Genomic DNA, 22,092 nt, shown 5'->3' with positions numbered 1-22,092 from the left:
TGATGGAGGACAGCCTGTTGGAGGAAGGACTACTGGGTCCTGAAGAACACAGAGTGAAAGAATGGTAGCCTCAAGCTGGCCTTCCTCCAGATTTGTCTCTTGGATTTTGCACTGGAGCTGAGGAGGAGAGACTAAGTTTTTGGGTAATGACTGGCTCCTTTCTGCCTTCTTGTTAGAATACAGAATCCCAACTCCAGTAGTAATACCACGTTGAATACTCCATTTATAATGCCCTAAAATTCGGGGTTAGAAAAAAACAGACCTCCATCAGCCTTTGGGAAAGACTAAAAGGAAGTTTCTCTATTAGTATCTTGCTTATTATTGCCATTGCATTTAAAAATCTGTGAGGGGCTCAGATTTTGTCATCCTATATAATAAAGAGGTAATATGCAAATTGACTGTCACACCTCATACAAGCTAGCCACCTCCATGTGGTCACAGATAGCCGCCCCGATGTGGTCAGAAGATGGCTGTGCCCATGTCACAAGATGGCCACCACAAGATAGCTGGCAGGGGAGGGCAGTTGGGGACGAATAGGCCAGCAGGGGAGGGCAGTTGGGGGCAATCAGGCCAGCAGGGGAGAGCAGTTGGGGGCCAACAGGCCAGCAGGTGAGGGCAGTTGGGGGTGATCGGGCAGGCAGGGGAGCAGTTAGGCGTCGATCTGGCTGGCAGGGTAGTGGTTAGGGGGTGATCAGGCTGCCAGGCAGAAGCGGTTATGGGCAATCAGGGAGGCAGGAAGGTGAGTGGTTGGGAGCCAGCAGTCCCAGATTGGAGAGGGTGCAGACTAGGCTGAGGGGCCACCCCTCCCCCCCACTTGAATTTCATGCACCGGGCCTCTCGTGTATTATAGATGCAATAAGGGTGGCAACCATGTCCTTAAAACAGTACCATGTGGATGGCAGATCTGACCTGGTTGCTGAATGAGCGAAGAGGCTACTAGCCCGAAGTCAGGAGCATCTTACCTTGAAAGTCTGAGATTCTGTCTGTGGCATTTTATTTGGGTGTGGGTTAGGATGGGAGATGGTTCCCTCAGTGCATATGACCATTGATTGTCTTCATTGGAGCCTGACTTGCCAGGTTTGTGGGGACTCCTGAGGATTATAGAGTACTTGTTGTTGGAAGTGGTCTCAGATGAGTGAAAAGTCTTCCTTAGTGCCAAGGGCTGTCAGAGGTACTCTTCAAGCCCCAGCCCATTTCCCCATCACTTGGCCATGGTAGGGTAAGGAATGGAGAAGTGGGCATATCACGTGTTAACAACTGCTTACCTTACTTTTTGGGAAGATAGGAATTTTCAGATCTTTCCCTCATGTTTATGTAAAACAGATGGGAGCAAAATAATTGCCATGAATGAACAGAGATGGCTGTCATTTAATCTCATGCATATGTGTTCCTAACAGTCTTTCTTTAAACATTCTGTGACTAGGAAAGTTGTGAATAAAGTTAAACCAATGATTAGAAGTAATTGTCAACCTTCCTACCCCTGAACAGGATGCAGATAATAAGTAAAGTCAATATTTGGTTTGTATACCCTCTGTATCTAATCTGCTTTATTATATCTTTCTTCAGAATGTCTTTGGAAATTGGTTATCCTGGCACCTAAAATTACACTTGCCAAAATTGCTGCTCAGTGTTTGTTAAATTACTTTTCCTTTTAAAATTCCTGTTCCTGTTGCCATAGCTCTAAACTGGTCCCCCTTCATCTCATGTCCAAGTGATTGCCCAGGCCCCCTGTACACGCCTGTCTTCAGTTCCACCTTCCTTGGTACCACCCTCCTGGCTACAACCAGACCATTGTGCTTTGAAGGCTGGGTGCTCCTACTCATATCTCCAGTGAGCTCTCCTGCCTGATCAGCACCACTTTCACCCTCCTCCCAGTCCCCTGCATGCACTCTGCTAAGTTTGCTCTAGCTTTCTATGCCTGCTCTGTACCCAAAGGGCCTGGCCTCTCTTCTCTGCTTATCAAATCCTAAGCATCCCTACCCTTACAGCTTGGCCATACAGTTTAGAAAATGTTTGCTTCTTTGTTATAGTGCCTGTGTTAGTTTTTTCCTTAATTAGATTGTAAGCTTCTTGAGGGTAGCACATTGTCTTCTTTTCTGCTTGCTTTATTCAGTGGTCATCATACACTTTGTGAACAGTTAGCAAACCCTTCAGGATTATAGCTTTTACATTTTGCTGTTGAGTTCAACTGCACCTTTTAATACATTAAATGTTATTATAATGTACTAGAGGCCCGGTGCACGAATTTCGTGCACAGGGGATGGGGTGTCCCTCAGCCCAGCCCGCACCCTCTCCAATCTGGGACCCCTTGGGGGATGTCTGACTTCCAGTTTATCGGCCTAAACTGGCAGTTGGACATCCCTCTCACAATCCGGGACTGCTGGCTCCTAACTGCTCACCAGCCTGCTTGCCCCTAACCGCTTCTGCCTGCCAGCCCGATTGATCCCTAAACACTCCCCTGCTGGCCTGATTGACACCTAACCGCTCCCCTGCCGGCCCGATCACCCACAACTGCCCTCCCCTGCCAGCCCGATTGCCCCCAACTGCCTCCCCTGCTGGTTTGATGGCCCCCAACTGCCCTTGCCTGCAGGCCTGATGGCCCCCAACTGCCCTTGCCTGCAGGCCTGATGGCCCCCAACTGCCCTCCCCTGGAGGCCTGTTCCCCACAACTGCCCTCCCCTGGAGGCCTGTCCCCCACAACTGCCCTCCCCTGGAGGCCTGTCCCCCACAACTGCCCTCCCCTGCTGGCCTGGTAGCCCCCAACTGCCCTCCCCTGCTGGCCATCTTGTGACAATGTGGGGGGCGGCCATCTTGTGATGATGTGAGGGTGTGAGGGTCAGTTTGCATATTACCTCTTTATTATATAGATGTCCCTTAGGAAGATGTTGGCTGTAATTCTATTAAGAGATGTTAACTTTTGGTTGTTGTACTGGTGTACGAAAACTTCTACAGTTAATCTCCAGTGTGGTACTCATTTCAGTTCACATGAACTGTACATTTGTGCAGTGTCATTACTTTAAGAATGACTCTGTGAATGCACTTTGTAGCCTTTTGTGGGGGGTTGGGGAGTAGTAAAAGAAGAGAATTCCATGTTAAAATTATTATTTTTTAAACATTGGGCATGTATTGGGCAGAAACAGTGTTTATAACATTTTTCTGGGCTTAGGTATGTTGTTTTGGAGATCTTTACATATTCGGTATACACTGTAGTGACCTAACATAGAAAATTGTAGCATGTCATTGCAAGCTTTCTCTGCTGTCACCAATGAAATTATTAAAAAACAAAATAAAATGATAACAACAACAACAAAAAAAATTAGTAAACCCTTGATTCACAAACTGAATCACTGACCTAGAAAATATTCAGTAAGAAGCATTTTCCTACCATTACCCCATTTTGAATTATTTTTCTATAGGTCTTATTTTCTATTTTGGGCTAAATGTTCAGGACTTAGGAAAAGAAACCTCAAACATTTTGTAAAGTTGGCCTGTGGACTAAAGGGTCCTGGGTTCGATTCCGGTCAAGGGCACATGCCGAGGTTGCTGGCTCAATCCCCAGTAGGGGGCGTGCAGGAGGCATCCAAGCAGTGATTCTCTCTCATTGATGTTTCTATCTCTCACTCCCTCTCCCTCTCTCAAATCAATAAAAATATATATTTTTTTAAAAAACGAAAGCTGAATCTTGTGGTATTGCAAAGGACTGTTCTGTTCTTTGGAAGGTAAGGTGGTAAAGGAGAGGAGTAGCTATAGATAGGTGTGATGTGGTAGTGGTGGCAGCAAATGTGGCATGGGGCTCAGAGACCTTCCTCTCAGCAGGAGCCCCATACCACACTTGCTGCCACCACTACTGCATCATACCTATCTGAGGGTAGGCACAGCCGGGGGGTGGGTATGGGGTACAGACTCTTCAGCCTCTCTTGCTTTCCCTTTCTTATCTCCTGTTTACCCACCTCCACCCCCAAGTCTGGACAACTCTTACCATGTTAGAGATATTGCCTCTTCAAGTAGCACAAGTGTAAGGAGCAAACTCTAGGAGTTGGTGTATGTATTGAAAATGTGGACTTTTACTTCATCAGGAGCCCTCTTAAGCTGTTTTGGACCTGTTGAGGATTGATAAGGGGCTCCAAGAGCATTTCCTATGGGTCTGAGACCATGTGCCCATCTATTAGGGAAGGATCATGGAGTTGAGAGTGTAGAAGCAAAGTTGAGGCTGAGAGGCTGATCTGGAGATAGGTGTTCTCGTGGTCAGATTTTGAGTATGGGAGCAGACCTCTGCCAGGTGGCCCTCTTCCCCAGGGGCTGACAATTCTTGCACAGTGAGACTGGTCATGGGGTTATTTAGGAAGGAGGTTTCTGTAGTTGCTCTCTTGTTAGTTTGTTCATTTATCTTCTCAGTTCTTCAAGTCAAAAATCTTTGGATTATCCTTTCTTATTCTCATACCTCATATTTTATTCATTAATAAATTCTTTAAATTTTATTTCATACTTTGATCCAGAATCTGCCTACAACCTATATTGATACTTCTCTAGGCCATGCCACTATCACCTATCCCCTGGCTTTTTTTTTTTTTTCCCAGTAACCTTCAAACCACTTTCCCTGTACCCCTGCCCTTGTATCCTTAGATTGTCAACACAACAGCCAACGTGGTCCTATTAAAACCTGGGTTGCAGTCTCTTCTTTCTTGTTTAAACTTCTGCAGTGGTTTCCCAATGCCCCCATCCCACTCTGATGAAAGCTAAAGCCCATCTTGCTTTGCACATGCTGTTCCCTTGCCTCAGAGGCTCCCAGGTAACCCTGGCTGGCTCCCTTAGTACTTTGCTCTGCTTTCACTTTCCTTAAGGCTTCTCAGCCATCCTGGTTAACATCACCACCTCTTCTCAACCTATACAGCACTTCCAGCCCCCCATCTACCCTGTTTTTCCTTCATAGCATATATTTCCTTTTAATATGTTAGGGTTTGCTGTGTGTTGTCTCTCTACCACTAGAATGAAAGCTCCAGGAGGACAGGAAGTTTTGTTTGTTTTGTTCACTATTCTGTGCCAAGTGCCTGGAATATAGGGAGTGAACAGTAAATATCTTTTGGCTTTAGGCATTTATTCTGCATCCATTATGTACTGGGGACCAGGCTCTGGGCCCATGCATGTACACACATAGAGGAATAAAACTGGTTGCTACCCCTACTGAGCTCACTGCAAAGTGATGGCAGTGCAGTGAGAGTAGTACTGAGGGAGTTGAGTAAATTTTTGTGGAGGTACAGAAGGAGTTGTGTCATCCCTTGAAGGTGAGCATAACTTCCCTATAACTGCTCTGCTATTCTTTATACACATCCTGTCTTCATCTTTTCCTGTGAGGTGGAGAGAGAATTATCAGCTTCCTTTTGCTAATCAGTCATTTCACAAATATTAAATGCTTTTTGCATATCAAGTGCATTTCTGGACACTGTAATACTGCTGGATCTTAAAGGCAGGGGAGGTATCATGAGTATTTTGTTTTATGCCAAATGAGTCCAGTTCCTTTAACCTTTCCTTATAAGACCTGTCTTCCATCCAGTTAATCATTTTTTTCCTGTACCCATTCCAGTCCCCCACCCCCACCTTTATTTATATTTGTTTTTCTGTTCTAGAAGGATTCCATCCCCATCAGGAGGGAATTTATTTCTTAAACCTACCTAATGCTTTATTAGCAAGAACAATCCTACCCTTCCTCCCTTCTCCAAATGGTAGGCAGCCAGTATAAACCACCCCTGGTGCCAGCTGCATTTCACACCATAAAACAGGCCTGAGGTCCAGAGCCACCACTGCCTCAGCCCCCTTCTTTTGGTCAGTTCTGGCCCACAGATAGTTCAACTTGACCTGTCAAGGGATATCTTTGGCTTTTGGGGTAGAGAAATTCATCTGTTCCAGCTTTAATAGAAGAGGATGAGGATTAAGTCTTAGACCAGCTAAGGAGCTATCTTTGGAAGAAGGACAGAGCCATGCTGTAACTTGGCTTTCTTTTTTTTTTTCTCTATAACTACTCCAGACATTTGTCATCAACACTATGAAGAGTGTTCATTTCACCTAGCCTCTGACTCTGAGGTGTTTACATTTTGGGGAACATAACACAGTTAACAATATGGCCTGCAGTCCTAAAATCACTCTAGTAAGAGTGAGTCTTACTTGGTGAGTTAATGAACTGTGTTAAGAGATTTGCTGAGCTTTGTATTAGTACGGCTTTTCTGCAGGAGTTAGAACTAGAAGAGGGCTGGCCTAAAAGTGTTAGAATTTGATTGTTAGGGGATTTACATTATTTTAAGGAAAATCTATAGGTTTATATCATCCAGGGTTCACTTAAGAGATCAAATCATGCCATCTTATTGTATCTGTTTATCTTGAGATTTCAGTTATGGGTAATGGGAAATATTTAGTTTCTTGGGGGTGGATATTTCTTCCTTTTTAACTCCCTCAGAAAAGCTTTGCCCTTTTATTGGTAGCAGGACTGCTTACCACTGAACTCCAGCCACAGCTGTTTTCTGTAAGCAGGCACCAGTTGATAAGCTGCCATGGTGGAGTCTGTCCTGCCTCCATATAAGACTACTAGAGGCCTGGTGCACGGATTCATGCACCCGTGGGGTCCCTCAGCCTGGCCTGCACCCTCTCGTAATCCAGGACCCTTCGGGGGATGTCAGCCTGCAGGGATCAGGCCGAAACCAGCAGTCCGACATCCCTGGAAGGATGCAGTGCACTAAGCAGCAGGCGGCCAGGGAGGAGCCTGAGCCCGGGCCAGGTGCCGCGCCACTCCCACTCATCCTGGCCCTGCTGTGCCTGCTGCCACTGCCGCCACTCACCAGCTGTGAACCTGGTGTCTGGCTCCCGTCAGTCAGCTGAGTGGCGCTCCTGCTGTGGTAGTGCACTGACTGCCAGGGGGGCAGCTCCTGCATTGAGCATCTGATCCCTGGTGGTCAATGCGCATCATAGTGACCGGTCTAACGGTTGTTTGGTCACTTAGGCTTTTATATATATAGACAAGAGGCCCCTTGCACAAAATTTGTGCACTGGGGGAGGGGGTCCCTCAGCTCGGCCTGCACCCTTTTGCAGTCTGGGACCCCTTGGGGGATGTCCGACTGCCAGTTTAGGCTCGCTCCCCACGGGACCCCTTGCTCCTTACTGCCCACCTGCTCACTGCTCCTTACTGCTTGGCTTGCTGCTCCTTAGCACTGCTGAAGAGGCAGGAGAGGCTCCCGCCACTGCCACTGCACTTGCCAGCCATGAACCTGACTTCTGGCTAAGCGGCACTCCCCTTGTGGGAGTGCACTGATCATCAGGGGCAGCTCCTGCATTGAGCATCTGCTGCCTGGTGGTCAGTGCGCATCATAGCGACTGGTCGTTCTGGTCATTCTACCATAACAGTTGCTTAGGCTTTTATGATATAGATGAGCCATTTTAGCTCCTTCAGTGTGTCCCTTAGGAAATACAGACTTCTATTAAGGTATATGCATCAGTTACGATTAGTTTCAGTTGGAAATTGCAAAATATGGCTTAAACATGAAAGGAGATTTTCTGCTTTATGTAATAGAAACTTAGAGGTGGGAAGCTCCAGAGCCAGTTTGGCGGGCTTCATGGTCAAAGTCCTGACTCCTTCTATCTAGAAAGATAGCAGTTTTAGGCCTATTAGCTGCAGCTTGTGGTCCACTCCATAGATTGACAGGTGAGAGTAACTTGACCTAACTTTACTACACTGGCACATGATTTCCATCCTTTTAGGTTTCCGTGGTCAAACATGGTTGCTGGAGCTCCAGCTATCATATTTTTGTCACCAGGGAAAATATAAAAGGGAAGAAATGTAGAGAAAAACAAAATGTTGCTTTCCCATGTGAGACATTTCCTATAAGGTCTTTCTGGAAGGTTCACACACTTCTGCTCACATTTTATTAGCCAGAACTTAGAAAACATGGTCGCAAGGAAGGCTGGGGAATGTGGTTTTGTAACTGAGCACATTGTTGGCCCTAATAAATTTGGGGTTCTATTATAAGAAAGAAGTCTTTGCTGTACTTAGTGTGCTTTAGTTAGTGTCTAACATACTTTTACTTCATGTGGATCCACTTCTTCCTGCCCTGTCTCTCATGAACATTGAGAGGAGCTGAACATAAATACAGTGTTTCTTTCTCCAGAGACTTTCTGGATGTTCTTGCTTCTCTCCTTTGAACTAAATAATAATCTAATTGCAGGAGTTTGTTGGAATTCTAGTGAGTGAGAGAGTGCATGTATTTCTGTGGGTGATATCTTAGCAGCAGTGGCAATAAAGGCCTGGGCATACCTGGGAGGTCGCTGTTCTTATGTCTCTGAGTCCTTTCTCCCCTTCCCCTCTCTAAATCCTGGGGGTTTTTTTAGAAGTTGTGATCTTGATGTTTGGCTTCTCATAGCAGGATGCCTCAGAGGAGTGGGCACTGGGTGAGCACACAGCATCTCTGAACATGGTGGATTGAGCCAGTGCAGACTTAAGTATGAGAAGCTGAAGTGTATGTTTATGTCCCCTCTGCAGCTTCTCTTCTATGGCTGCATCTCCTAAGAGATGGCTCATTTTTCTTCCTTTATACACATATACATTCATAAGCACTGTTTAATGGACCAAGATTTTGGTTTATGACTAAAAATTATGAAAACTTTAAATTCTCTGGACCCAAGTCCTTAGGAAACCTGGATCCTATACTCAGCTCAGTGAGTCAGTTAGATACCTCTCAGATCTTCTTCAATTTGAATCTTCAGCAGCTCTGTGATATCAGCTTGGGGCTTTTCAGGCATGAGAAATGTTTCCACCTCCCACCCTGGCTGGAAGTTGTCCAGGAAATTGTCACTGACACATTGAGATGCACAAATGGAGCAAACTGTCAAGAGAAATGTGGAGTTCATCTTAGAAAACGTTGCTCCCAGCAGTAGCACAAGAAAGTGTGAATTTTTAAGAATTAGGTTAGTATATTGAGAGATGATGGTAGGTGAAAATAAGTGTGTGAGTGTAGGAGACTGTCTTGGCTCTTAGATTTTAAATGGTTCTCAGCTGGGAGTCTTTCTATATGTGCACTGCTGCACACAGCTTATTCCAGTGCTGGGTCTGCCTTGGGTGAACAGTCACTGCTAATTCCTCACTGTACTGATATTCACATCCTCTCCTAAGTGGAACAGAAGGAAGGTTCCCTGTATAGAATGGGGAATGGGAGGGCATGGATTTCACAGGAACAAAGTCATAGAGTGTTTGGGGGTGGGGCAGACACACCTGTGGTTTAGGTTAAGTTAGGGTCAGAATGGAACTGTCATTCCCAGTCCGAACCTTTGAGTCTTTCAGGTGCCTGGCTTTCTTTTATACCTGAACAAACCAGGGGGTTTTGAGGAGTGAGATGGAAAGAGGATGATTACAGCTAATAGCCACCATTTAAAAAAATATTTTTGATATATATTTATTTTTTTATTTCAGAGCAGAAGGGAGAGGGAGAGAGAGATAGAAACATCAATGATGAGAGAGAATCATTGATCATCTGCCTTCTGCATAACCACTACTGAAGATCAAGCCCACAACCCGGGCATGTGCCCTGACCAGGAATTGAACCTTGACCTCCTGGTTCATAGGTTGATGCTCAACCATTAAGCCACATTGGCCAGACTAGCCACCATTTATTGAACACTTACTTTGTGCTAGGCATTCTAGTGGCTAGATGCATTATCAATTAATTCTTAACAAAGTCCTATGCTGTGGGTATTGAGTTTCAGAGAGACTGAGTGACTTGATTAAAGTCACACAGCTAATTAGTAGCAAAACCAGGATTTGACTCTAATTCTGTTTGACTCAAGCCTATGCCCTTACCCATATCAGAAATCTGCTTCTCCCTCATTATTCATTCAACAAGTGTTTTAATGCCCACTGTGTTCTAAGCACTCTTCTGCTAGAGATAATAGTAGTGAGCCACACAGTTAAAAATCCTTACCTTCATGGATCTTATATTATAGCAAAGGGTAATTTTCCACTTTCTTTCACGATCGGTTTACTATATGTATTACATCTTTCTAGTCCTGTATTTTATATAAATATTACACTTCTTCCCCAGAATATTTCTTTTCAAAAAATATATATTTTTATTGATTTCAGAGAGGAAGGAAGAGGGAGAGATAGAAACATCAATGATGAGAGAGAATCACCGATCGGCTGCCTCCCGCACGCCCCCTACTGGGGATCGAGCCCACAACCTGGGCATGTGCCCTTGACCGGAATTGAACCTGGGACCCTTCCGTCTGTAGGCTGACACTCTATTCACTGAGCCAAACTGGCTCGGGCCAGAATATTTCTTTAATAACTCTTCTTTTTCTCAAAGACTAAAATGAGGGGTTTCTTGCCCTGGCCAGTGTGGCTCAGTTGGTTGGTTTAAAAAAGAGGGGTTTCTTGTTTGTTGGATATTGGGATATTAATTCTTAATACACTTCCTACCCTCACTCCCCCCAAACCATCATAACTGGTCATGGGGTAGGTAAGATAGAGCACTTTATGGAAGGCCTGGGGGTCTTGGGAGCTCACCCATACCTGGGATCTGGCCTCACCTATCAGACCAGGGAGAGGTAGTCCTGGCTTATGTGGAGTTCTTTTGCTTGTCCTTCCTACTTCCCACTCTGAGAAGTTGTTTTTGAGGTGGGTGAGAGTGATGTCAGGAAATCAGTGGTGGTTTAGTTCTGCCTCCTCACCTCCAGAATTGTAGCAAATTGTAAAAGGCTGGGAGAGCGTAACATGGTGCGAGATTTAAGGAGGAGGCATGCTATGCTGCCTTTGCATGTCAGAACCGATCATTTACTGCAGAGATTTATAATCTGGACACTGGAATTTCTTCGGTGGTACCTCCAAGAAAAGAAAACACAAGATTGTTGAAAGATAAGTGGGGTACTGGGGAGGCTGGGGTCTACCTACCCCTATTTCAGTCAGAGCAACGTTTACCTGTTCTAGATTTGGGGATGGATACTAACAAAAGGTTAAATCACTTAGCTAGTCCAGTCCTGCCTTTTTTATAGAAAAGGAGTCTGCAGCCTTGCCCAAACAAGTGTTATATCCAAGGTTGGATGGTCTATGAGCTGTTGAATCAGTATAGGAATCCTGTTCCCATCCTTCAGGTCACTTCCATGTTCGGTTTCACCTCAGATAATGTGAGTGGAGTTCTGAGTGATCTGACTCCTGCTGGGCACCTTCACAGAATGTTAACATATTGATTCTCTAGAAGTGAATTAGTAGATTCCTCTCTTAATATCATAAAAGAAAAATGTTTGACTTCATGGCATCCTTTAGCAGTCATTTCATTCCTCAAAAGTCATATTTGACCTTAAATAAGTCCACAGTTTCTTTTTGGTGCTTTGAGTTTTTCCTTTCACAAAAGGGATAATAAATACTAGATATAAGCAATGGAGTATTGACATGAAAGGAAGAGTGTCATAAAGGGCCTCTCTTATTTCCCAGTCCCTTTAGGAGTAAAGAATTGTGTTTTTACAGTACTTTACATCTTATGAAGCATTTTCACACACTCATTGTCAAATTTGATCCACAATAGTAAGGTAGATAGAGTTTGGATTGTAATTTCCATTTTGTAAATGTGTAAATGGATTTAGAGAGGTTATCTAACTTATTAAATGACAGAGCTCTGATTCAGATTCCTGTTCCTAATTTTGAATACAGTTCTGCCATACCACCCTGCCTCTTCAAAACAGACACAATGTGCAAGCTATGGGGTCATCAAGGTAACTTTTCCTTGCTTCTGGGCATTCATTTCTGTTTGCTGAGGAACTTATTGAGAACATCAGTGCCACTTTGTCTGAAACAGCAGAGGAAGTGACCCAGCCAGGAAGTTGGGCCACATCACCAAATGGCACAGTTGGAAAGACCTGTGTTAGGAGGCCAACATAGGGTGGAGCTGACAGTGGGATTTCCTTTCCTGTTCATTATGGTATGGTAAGTACTTAAAAATATCTCATGAAACATTCTTTGTCTAGTAGTTGAGTGTGTGCCAAAGTTCAAGGCATTAAACATCTGAGTGTTACCAAGTAGCCAAGCAGTTGGTGCTGCCTTCTGAAAGATGTTCATTCACCATGGGTGTTACCCTTTATTTGATCAACAAACTCAGGTTATTCCTTCCTTCAAGCTTATTCTCAGGCCAGTCAGTAAGAAACTCTTATTCTCAGGACTCTTCAAAGAGAATTAAATAATTCTGTAATTCCTGGCAATCAAGGGTTCATACAGTTTAGGAATATTCTATCATTTTAAAAATAGATAACTATACCCTGAATGACCTGTGTGTTTGTGTTTCACCTTTGCCTAAGTTTTTCCCCCTCTTTCTAAAATATTATTTTCTCCCTTCCTGACATTTCAACCAAACTTCTCTAATCTACTCAGTCCTCTAGGGCTCTGTTTCTGATTCACTTCTTTACCTTTTCTAGAGTACCCTGGCCCAGGCAATCCTTTGAATGACTTTAGCTCCTTGTTGATTAGTATAGGCATTGTGTAGGAGCTTGTTAGAAATGTAGCATCTCAGGCACCATCCAGACATACTGAATCCACATAGGAACAGTATTCCTCAGTGATTTGGTGATTTGTGTGCTTGGAGAAGCATTTGCTTATAGGTCTCATGTTGTATTTATTTATCACCTTTTATTATTAGTTAACTGTTTCATTATTTCTTCCTCCCCTTTACAAATTATTCTTTTTAAAAAATGTGTTTTTTATTGATTTTTAGAGAGAGGAAGGGAGAGGAATAGAAAAGTAGAAACATCGATAAGAGAGAAACTCTTATCCCTCCTGCACGCCCCCTTCTGGGGATAGAGCCTGCAACCTAGGCATGTGCCCTGACTGGGAATTGAACCAGTGACCTCTTGGTTCCTGGGTTGACACTCAACCACTGAGCAACACTGGCCAGACCAAATTCTTCTCTTCTTAATCTCATTGTAGTACCTGACCCAACTTTGACACAGAATAGGCACTAGTTAATATTTGTAGATTGACTGGGAGTCACCATTTATTAAAAAATTTGTCAGAGTATGTAGGGAATTGTATGAGAAGTATGACATATGCAGGCTCATAAAAATTTACTTCTGAAAGGACAAGAAAAAGTATGAAAGGACACAATAAAATTTAATTCACCAAGTGAGGCAATGTTGATGTGTAAGGGGCATAGTCATTGGAGCTACGCAATCCTTAGATAAATTTTCCTAGCTCCATCACTTACTGTCTGTGTGTGACCTGAGAAGATTTGATTATTCTCTCCAAACCTTAACTTATTTATCTGATCTCTAAAATTGGGGTAACATAATGTTACTGAGCCAGGGTTCACTGTTTGACATGTGCAGAAGCGAATACTATTGCACTGGCCTTTGAGAAATGAAAAGAGGTTTTATTGTGAGGTCAACTAGCAAGGAGACAGGAGGCAAAGCCCAAATCTGTCTCCTCTGTCCAGAGCTCAGGGCAAGGTTTAAGGGTTTCAGCACCAGATCTTTCTGGGCAGTGGACCCTTTGCTTCTAAAAGGGTTCCAGTGTTTACTGTAGTTTCTCTTCAAGTCCCAGTCCTTTGGTTCCATGGCAGGGAGCAGTTAAGAATTCACAAGTATTACTTGTGAGTGGTGATCACGTGTTACTCTAAGTGCTGCATTCAAGGTTTAAACGTAGGCTCCGGGTCTTGTTAGAAACATGATAGGACCAATTTGAGCTGGTTCTGTCGTTACACTTACAGTGTTGTGCTGAAGATAAAATGAGATAATGTAGATAAAGCATATAACATAAGTGCTTGGTGAATGGTAGCTAGATGGTACAAAATGAATGTATTTAGGGACTCAACAATAACTAGAATTTAAAATTACTTTAATTGGATTCTTGCTAATTTTGAGATACTTTACGTTTTATAAAAGGGACAAAATAGAGAAAATTTTTTCTAAGAGTCATGTTAGATCTGCGCCCCCACCCCCCACCCCATATTGTTTTATGATTTCCAGGATGGGCCATAAGTAAGGTTCCTATCTGTGTCTGCTTTCTCACGAATACCCATCTCATGGAGGAGGAGTGCCTGCTATCAAATGGTGTTTGATGGACATGTGAGGATGTGTGTGGATCAGGAGCTTGACAGAGGGAAAACACTGCCTTGCTATGCTCTGCCTTGGAGCACTGCGCCCATTCCACCTCTACCCATCCCACCCAGTATTTATGCTTCTACAAATAAATGTATAAAACAGACTATTAGAAGACAGAATCTGAACTAAATAAGTGTCCTGCTAAAAGGACAAGAAAAAGTATGAAAGGACACAATAAATTTTGTGTCCTTCCCCAAGCTCTTGCACTTCCTCTGGACAGGGAGTGGGTGAAGGGACTTGCCAAATTGTAAAAATGATTTTTTCTTTAATGGCAGGCAGCAGAAGGGAAGATGGGTGGTACAAACATTTGGTAGGTCAGCTGGGGACCTGTTAAGCTGTTGTGCATTTACTTTGTTGGAGTAAAGGCTTGAGCACCTGAGACCTTAGCATGAGTGCCCTGTATCAAGTACTGACAGGTTGTGTTTCACCTGTTGTTAGTGATGTATTGGGTGGGAGGCATGGAATCTGTGGATGAATTAACAAATTAATGTCAAGCTCTTTGAAGATGAAAATCATTATGTTCACCAGCTGGACCATCATTTCCTGTACTCTTTTTTTTTTAATATAGTTTTTAAAAAAATATATTTCTTTATTGATTTCAGAGAGGAAAGGTGTGGGAGAGAGAGATAGAAACATCAATGATGAGAGAGAATCATTGATTGGCTGCCTCCTGCACGCCCCCTACTGGGGATCAAGCCCGCAACCTGGGCATGTGCCCTTGATCAGAATAGAACCTGGGACTCTTCAGTTTGCAGGCCAACGCTCTATCCCAGTGATGGCGAACCTATGACACGTGTGTCAGAGGTGACACGTGAACTCATTTTTTTGGTTGATTTTTCTTTGTTAAATGGCATTTAAATATATAAAATAAATATTAAAAATATAAGTCTTTGTTTTACTATGGTTGCAAATATCAAAAAATTTCTATATGTGACATGGCACCAGAGTTAAGTTAGGGTTTTTCAAAATGCTGACACGCCGAGCTCAGAAGGTTCGCCATCACTGCTTTATCCACTGAGCCAAACTGGCTAGGGCATTTCCTGTACTCTTGATTTTAAATAAAATAGAGGGCATGCCTTCTGTTAGGCATTGCATCTGTTTCACCCTCTATATCTGAAGCTTGTTATAAATCATGCTAGCATTTTAAAATTCAGTACTTAAAATTTTACAATGCCAAGTCAATGAAAAATCAGGTTTAAGAATCCACTTTTCAGTACACGCTGGTAATTCTATAACAGCTGCCTGTATATAATACTGTGAGGTTTAATGAAAGGAGGGCCACATCTTGGAGTTTATCCTAATGTTTTCCTGTTTTCTTAAAGGATCTCTTTTTCCTGACTTACTTGCTTAGTAAAAAGAGAACACTGGCCCAACTCATTGGAGTCATGGTTTTGCTGGTGGGCGGCCTTGGTTCCTCAGGTTGAGTGACTGTCTTGGCTGGTTCAGCCTTCACTGCAGGGATACAGGCTGCAAAGTGAATGTGTGCAGTTAGCCATGGGCTTGCCCGAGAGAACAAAGAGGAGAAGGTATGCCAGTCCCGTCTTGTGGCACAGCAGCTTTGCACTGAACTTAGATGGACAACAATTTATGTATAGTATTTCTCTTCTGAAGTAACACTCCTACTTTCTTTGAAATTTAAAAAATTTCTTCCCTCCCACTTTTACTCCAAGCTCTTCACTCCATACTCTGAAGTCTAAAGAGTAGAGAGGCAATCTCAGGGCTTTCAGCCCTACCTTCCTGCTTGGTGTTAGGGTTCTGTGTCCTCACTAGCGTAGTTTGCTGGAGAACAGAGGGAGGAGCATTCCCGAGGAACAGGACAGGAAGAACCAGCCGCTAAAAATAGGCAGCTTAGGAGAACCTGCTGACTGCTCTCTCAGTCAAATATGGTCCTCCTGTGATTACCAAGCGCAGAGTAAAGTGTGCTTTGGAACAAAGAAGAGAAAATATGTCAACCCTCGTTAAAAGGAAGAAACAAACAAACATTACTGCAAAATATAGGCTTTTTACTATATGTTCCAGGTAAAAGGAACTTGGTGATTTTGGATGTGTGTTCCCTGGTAATTCTTGGGATATGTATGTTTGTGAATGTGTATGTGCAGGTGTGCATACGTGTATGACATTGAGAATATTCACTGTGAGGGCTACGTACGACATTCCGGGTAGTGGTAGGTCTTCTCACAGAGGCTTTTTGTGAGAGATCTTTTGTATATATATAAGCAGAGATGTGTCCCACTGACAAAGCAACTCTCCTCACACTTAATGGAAGAAACTCCGACGGGTCATGTTTGTACAGAAAATGCACAGCCTGGGTCACTGTTTCACACAGGAGGCATACCAGCTGCAGAGCAGTGGGTCAAAAAGGAAGCTGTGCCAGCTATTCTAATATGATCTGCAAGCTGTCTTATTTGCCCTTTTTCTGTTTTAAAAAAGTAGGGATCTCAGTCCGACTGGTGTGGCTCAGTGGTTGAGTGTTGATCCATGAACCAGAGGTCAGGCAGGGTTTGATTCCCGGTCAGGGCACAGGCCCGGATTGTGGGCTCGATCCCCATTAGGGGTTGTGCAGGAGGCAGCCGATCAATAATTCTCATTATTGATGTTTCTCTCTCTCCCTGTCTCTTCTTTCTGAAATCAATTTAAAAAAAAACAAATTTTTTTTAAAGAAAGAAATCCTTCCCAAATCATGGAAAATGAAATCTTCCCTGGCCTCCCAAACTACAAAGCAGATGCAAAAGGAACTGCTCTGAGTAAAGCTGGTGAGAGTCCCTAAACTCCTGGGACAGACAGGGGAGACCCCAAGGAAAACAATCTCAAGTACTTGAGATGTGACCAGCTCAAGTATGTCTGCATGCCACATTCTCTCCTAATGCTTAATACCCTGTTTTTGCCAGGGAGAATGTTCTGTCTCAACCTTCAGACCAGATTTTTAACAACTTACTAAGGGTATTGTTTTTGTTTCCTTCTGGGCTTATTTCTGCCTTTTCCATCTCCTGAGAAAGTAGCTGTGCTCTCAGCAAACTGCCCTCAACCCTGCTCTGCCCGGACACCACGTGGCCTGACCTTCCATCATACTGACCAATAGTGAAGTGCTCATGTGGTGCTTGGCCTTTATGCCTCATTTCATTTCTTTTATCTTGGTCTGGGAGGTGATTATATCTCTCACTCCTCTTTCTCTGATCTCTGGGCAGAAGAGAAGCCTTGTCTGTGGTCTTTGATGTGGTAGGCTGGCCTAGAAAGGCATTCTTTGGTGGGTGGTAAGAACATGGTGGAGGTGGGGCACACTGGTGCTCCTGGCAGGCTGGTGGGGGGATCCACTGCTTTCACAGAGCCCCTGTGTCGCCCTGAGTAGCAGGGTCCACTTTCCCCATTAACAGCCGAGTCTCAAGTGGTCACTTCTCTGGTAGAAGAAAGCACTTCCTCATGTGGATCTTGCTATTGTTTTATTTAGGGAAACCCAGGGACATAAATGATTGAGGATCATAGTTGGTGCCTTTGTTCTGGCTCTTCTTTTTCCCATAATGGGTGACTGTCCTGTTCCCATGATTCAGTGTGGATCGGGTGCTCAGAAGGCTCACAGCAGATGTTGGCACTCATGCTTCAGGTGAGCTAATCAAGGACCTTGCTTTCAGATGAGCCAGGATGAGCCATACTCAAGGTGTCATCTGAAATTTATACTTTCATATACATTAGTTGATAAGAGAAAGGGAATACAAGCCTTTGGTGGCTTTAAGATTTAGGTTATGGTAGGGGGAGAGGGTGGAGGAAGTATAGGGGGAATAAATGGTGATGGGAAAAAATAAAGACTATCAGCTGGCAGTCTTCTCACTCCACTACAGGCCAAGCAGAACCAGGGGAAATGGATCTAATGGCTAGATTAAGTCTGAAGTTAATATTAGATTATATATTTACTAGGGGCCCGGTGCACGAAATTCGTGCACTGGGTGTGTGTGTCCCTCAGCCCAGCCTGCCCCCTCTCACATACTGGGAGCTCTCAGGCGTTGACCCCCATCACCCTCCAATCGCAGGATCGGCCCCTTGCCCAGGCCTGACGCCTCTGACAGAGGTGTCAGGCCTGGGCAGGGGACCCTCATTTCCCCCCATCACTGGTTCTGCCCCCAGCCCAGGCCTGATGCCTCTGGCCCAGGCATCAGGCCTGGGCAGGGGACCCCCAGACCCCTCTGATTGCTGGCTCTGCCCCTTGCCCAGGCCTGATGCCTCAGCCAGAGGCGTAGACCCCCATCACCCTCTGATCACCTGATCGGCCCCTTGCCCAGGCCTGACGCCTCCACCAGAGGTGTCAGGCTTGGATAGGGGACCCCCATCTCCCCCCGATCACTGGCTCTGGCCCCCGCCCAGGCCTGAGGCCTCTGGCCCAGGAATCATGCCTGGGCAGGGGACCCCAATCTCCTTCTTATCGCTTGCTCCACCCCCCGCCCAAGCCTGACGCCTCTGACCCAGGCTTCAGGCCTGGGCAAGGGGACCCTCATGTCCCCCCAATCCCCGGCTCCGCCCCCCGCCCAGGCCTGATGCCTCGGCCAGAGGAGTTGACCCTCATCACCCTCCGATCACCAATCATCGGATCGGCCCCTTGACCAGGCCTGAGGCCTCCGGCAGAGGTGTCAGGCCTGGGCAGGGGACCCCCAGCTCCCCGCGGTTGCAGGCTCCGCCCCTGCCCAGGCCTAACGCCTCTGGCTGAGGCGTCCGGCCCGGGCAGCGGGGACCCACAGCTGCAGCGGCCCCGCGATCGTGGGCTCCGCTTTAGGCCCAGGCAAGGGACCCCTAGCTCCTGGGACTGCCATCTTCGACCGTGCCCAGCTCCCATCTCTGGCTCCACCCCTACTTCCTGCTATCACTGGCCAGGGCGGCAAAGGCGCCTGATTCTCTGATGATGGCTGGGGGGCAGGGCAAAGGCGGCCCCAGGGCCGCCTTTGCCCTGCCCCCCAGCTCTTAGCTTCCCCCTGGGTTTCCGATCACTGTCAGTGGCAGGGGGCTTCTTCCTGCTTTCCCTTTCGCCTCCCTGCATTGTGCCTACATATGCAAATTAACCGCCATCTTGTTGGCAGTTAACTGCCAATCTTAGTTGGCAGTTAATTTGCATATAGCCCTGATTAGCCAATGAAAAGGGTATCGTCGTATGCCAATTACCATTTTTCTCTTTTATTAGTGTAGATTGGCTTAATCTTAATTTTACATCTAGTCATACCTTAAAAAAAAAAGGAACCCAAAGTTTCACTGCTTGTGATTGAGACATTCATATTTAATTTATATTCATTATTTAATTCATATTTAATTTGATAGTATATTTATCATTTATAGTAAGCTTTAAGAGCTTAGAGGAGTGCAGTGATATCAGAAGTAAATAGCACAGTGATTTATCAGCATGGTGTGCCCCATTCCATCCTCAGATAACTATGTGAAGACCCAGCATCAGACCATCAGAAGTCTAGGGATCTCCTAACACTTTCAGATGCACTGTTTTCATTTACAAATGCAGTTTTTTCTTATGTAGCTGTAGGTGAGCTGTGTAGTGCCCATCTCTTGAAATCCAGTTGCTTTGGCCTTTGATCAGAGCTAAGTGCTTGTCCTCCTTGCTGCCTGGCTTTGCCCAGCAGTCTTGGCCAGTGGATTCCCAGGAGAGCTGGCTGGTACACAAAATTGTTAGGGCGAACTTTGCATGGATGTTTGTTCCCTTTGTGTCATTAGCAAAGCGGGGGCTGGGTCAGCCATGCTCTCCCTGCCTCCAACTTTATTGTTCAGGACCTAATGTAATAATATGCTTGAATTGGCAGAGAGACCACATTAAGCTTAGCTCTGTGAGTTTTCTTCTTTACCCCCTACTCTCCTGGAGTCCTGTGCCCTCTGTCACTGCCACCCCCTCTCTTCTTGCATATTCTAACTTTAGCTAAATAGCTTCATTCATAATATGGTCCATATTTTCTGTGAAGAAAATGAACTGAAAATAACAAGCTGTGGTGCACAAGTAAGGCTGTTAAATTTCTGTGTAGAGATTTTAGCTAATGTCTGTATAACCAAAGTGTTTTCCTTTTAATCCCCACTCCCTTCACTGCTTTGAAACCTTATGTGAAAACACAGCCCTGGCCAGTGTTGTTCAGTGATTAGAGTGTCAGCCCATGCACCAAAAGGTCATGAATATGATTCCTGGTCAAAGGCACGTGCCTGGGTTGCAGGTTTGATCTCAGGGCCTCAGTTGGGCCTCAGTTGGTCGTGGAGTGTGCAGGAGGCAACCAATCGATGTGTCTCTCTCACATTGATCTCTCTTTCTCCCCACCCCACCCCCCTCCCTATCTCCTTCTTTTCCTACCTCTCCTCCCTCTCTCCCTTCCTTCCCTTCTCTTTAAAAATCAATGGAAAAGTCCTAACCGGTTTGGCTCAGTGGATAGTGCGTCGGCCTGTGGACTCAAGGGTCCCAGGTTCGATTCCGGTCAAGGGCATGTACCTTGGTTGCGGGCACATCCCCCGTGGGGAGTGTGCAGGAGGCAGCTGATCAATGTTTCTCTCTCGTCGATGTTTCTAACTCTCTACCCCTCTCCATTCCTCTCTGTAAAAAAATCAATAAAATATATTTTTAAAAAAATAAATGGAAAAAATATCCTCAGATGAGGATTAACAACAACATAAAAAGTTAAAAAAGAATACACACATACATGCTCAAGTAACACAAAATAACTTTCCTAAAATTCTATTTCCTTGGCAGTGAGCATGGAGAAGATTTCTCACAGTGCCTCACAGAACAAATGTTTCTGCTGTCAGTCTTGGGAGGAGTAGGAGGTGGCAAGTGGTAGGGGCATAGGTATACGGACCTGGATGGCCTGTTGCTTATACCTAGGAACTTTTGGGTTTCCCCCACCTGCTTCTCACTTCTTTAGTTGAATGCAAAAACAGGGTAAAAGAAAACCCTATCTTATACCTGCACTGCCCCTTGCAATTTGAATTGCAGTGGCTGGTTTCATAGACAAAACCTACTCTGCCGTCTCTGTGTTGATAGGTGGCTAATGATGTCATGGCATAAACCTTAAACCTGATTGTTTTCTCTATGGGACAGGCCTCAAAAAGCAGCCAGCAAAGCTCTTGCTCTTTTGTCTTCTCCAGTTCATGCTATTAAGCAAGATAGAAAAAGGAACAGAGCAGAGCCATAACTACAGATCTTTTCGATTTATTCATAAAGCTCAGTCTTGGGTACCTAGAAGAGAGGGGGGCTTCTCACATATGAAAAGAATCTTTTTTTTTTAATGAATGCACCTAGTACTTTTAGACTGAAGAGAATTTGGCTTTTCTGACTTAATTTTCTCTGGTAAGACAAAAATAGAGGCATTTTCAAAGCAACTATTCTACTGGCCTAAGAAAGGTTAGGAGGAAGGGTTAATTCCAGGAAAATAAGTAATTGAAAAAATTTAACTTGGTTTCTTGCAGAGCTTGGGAGCACTTGCTATTAGCATTCTTCCATCATAGAGGTAAATTTTAGCTATATAATGGCAACTCTAATATGTGAATGAAGAGGATGGTACAGCCTCAGAGTGTTGCCTCTGCTCTAAGGAGCTTAAGTTATAAGTGAGTTCCTAGACAAGAAAAAGCTGAAGGAGTTCATTACTACCAAACCAGTATTACAAGAAATGCTAAAGGGACTTCTTTAAGAAAAAAAATCTCACTGATCTCACTGACAAAGACAAACACATAATAAAAGCAGCAGATTAACCAATACTAAAGCTAGTATTTAGGTTAAAAGTCAAAAGTAGGAAGATTATATATAATTACAACAGTAAACTAAGGGATGCACACAAACACACACTCACAAAATAAGTAAAAAATAATAACAAGTCCCCGGTATTGCCGACAACTTCAAGGCTTAACTACAACAAGACTGCGCACAAAGACCACTAGGGGGTGCACCAAGAAAGCATAAAAAATGCAGAGACAAAGAAACAGGACAAAACTGTCAATGGAAGATATTGAGTTCAG

General features: G+C 44.6%; 1 protein-coding gene across 26 annotated transcripts in view; it reads left to right on the top strand.

Annotated features, from left to right (window-relative positions):
- Positions 1-22,092, top strand: part of MICAL3 (microtubule associated monooxygenase, calponin and LIM domain containing 3) — a 279,395-nt gene that overhangs the window by 37,349 nt on the left and 219,954 nt on the right. The window contains exon 1 of one of the 26 annotated variants that reach the window (XM_059684277.1): positions 17,694-17,716. The exons of the other annotated variants lie outside the window; for them this stretch is intronic. The gene's annotated coding sequence lies outside the window, so the exon portion shown is untranslated. Of the gene's footprint in view, positions 1-17,693; positions 17,717-22,092 lie in introns of those variants that run through there. 26 annotated transcript variants of the gene reach the window in all.

Source organism: Myotis daubentonii, chromosome 2 (assembly GCF_963259705.1).
Source record: "Myotis daubentonii chromosome 2, mMyoDau2.1, whole genome shotgun sequence".
NCBI lineage: Eukaryota > Metazoa > Chordata > Mammalia > Chiroptera > Vespertilionidae > Myotis > Myotis daubentonii.
Note: the sequence above shows the minus strand (reverse complement) of the source record. Positions and strands in the feature narration are given on the sequence as shown.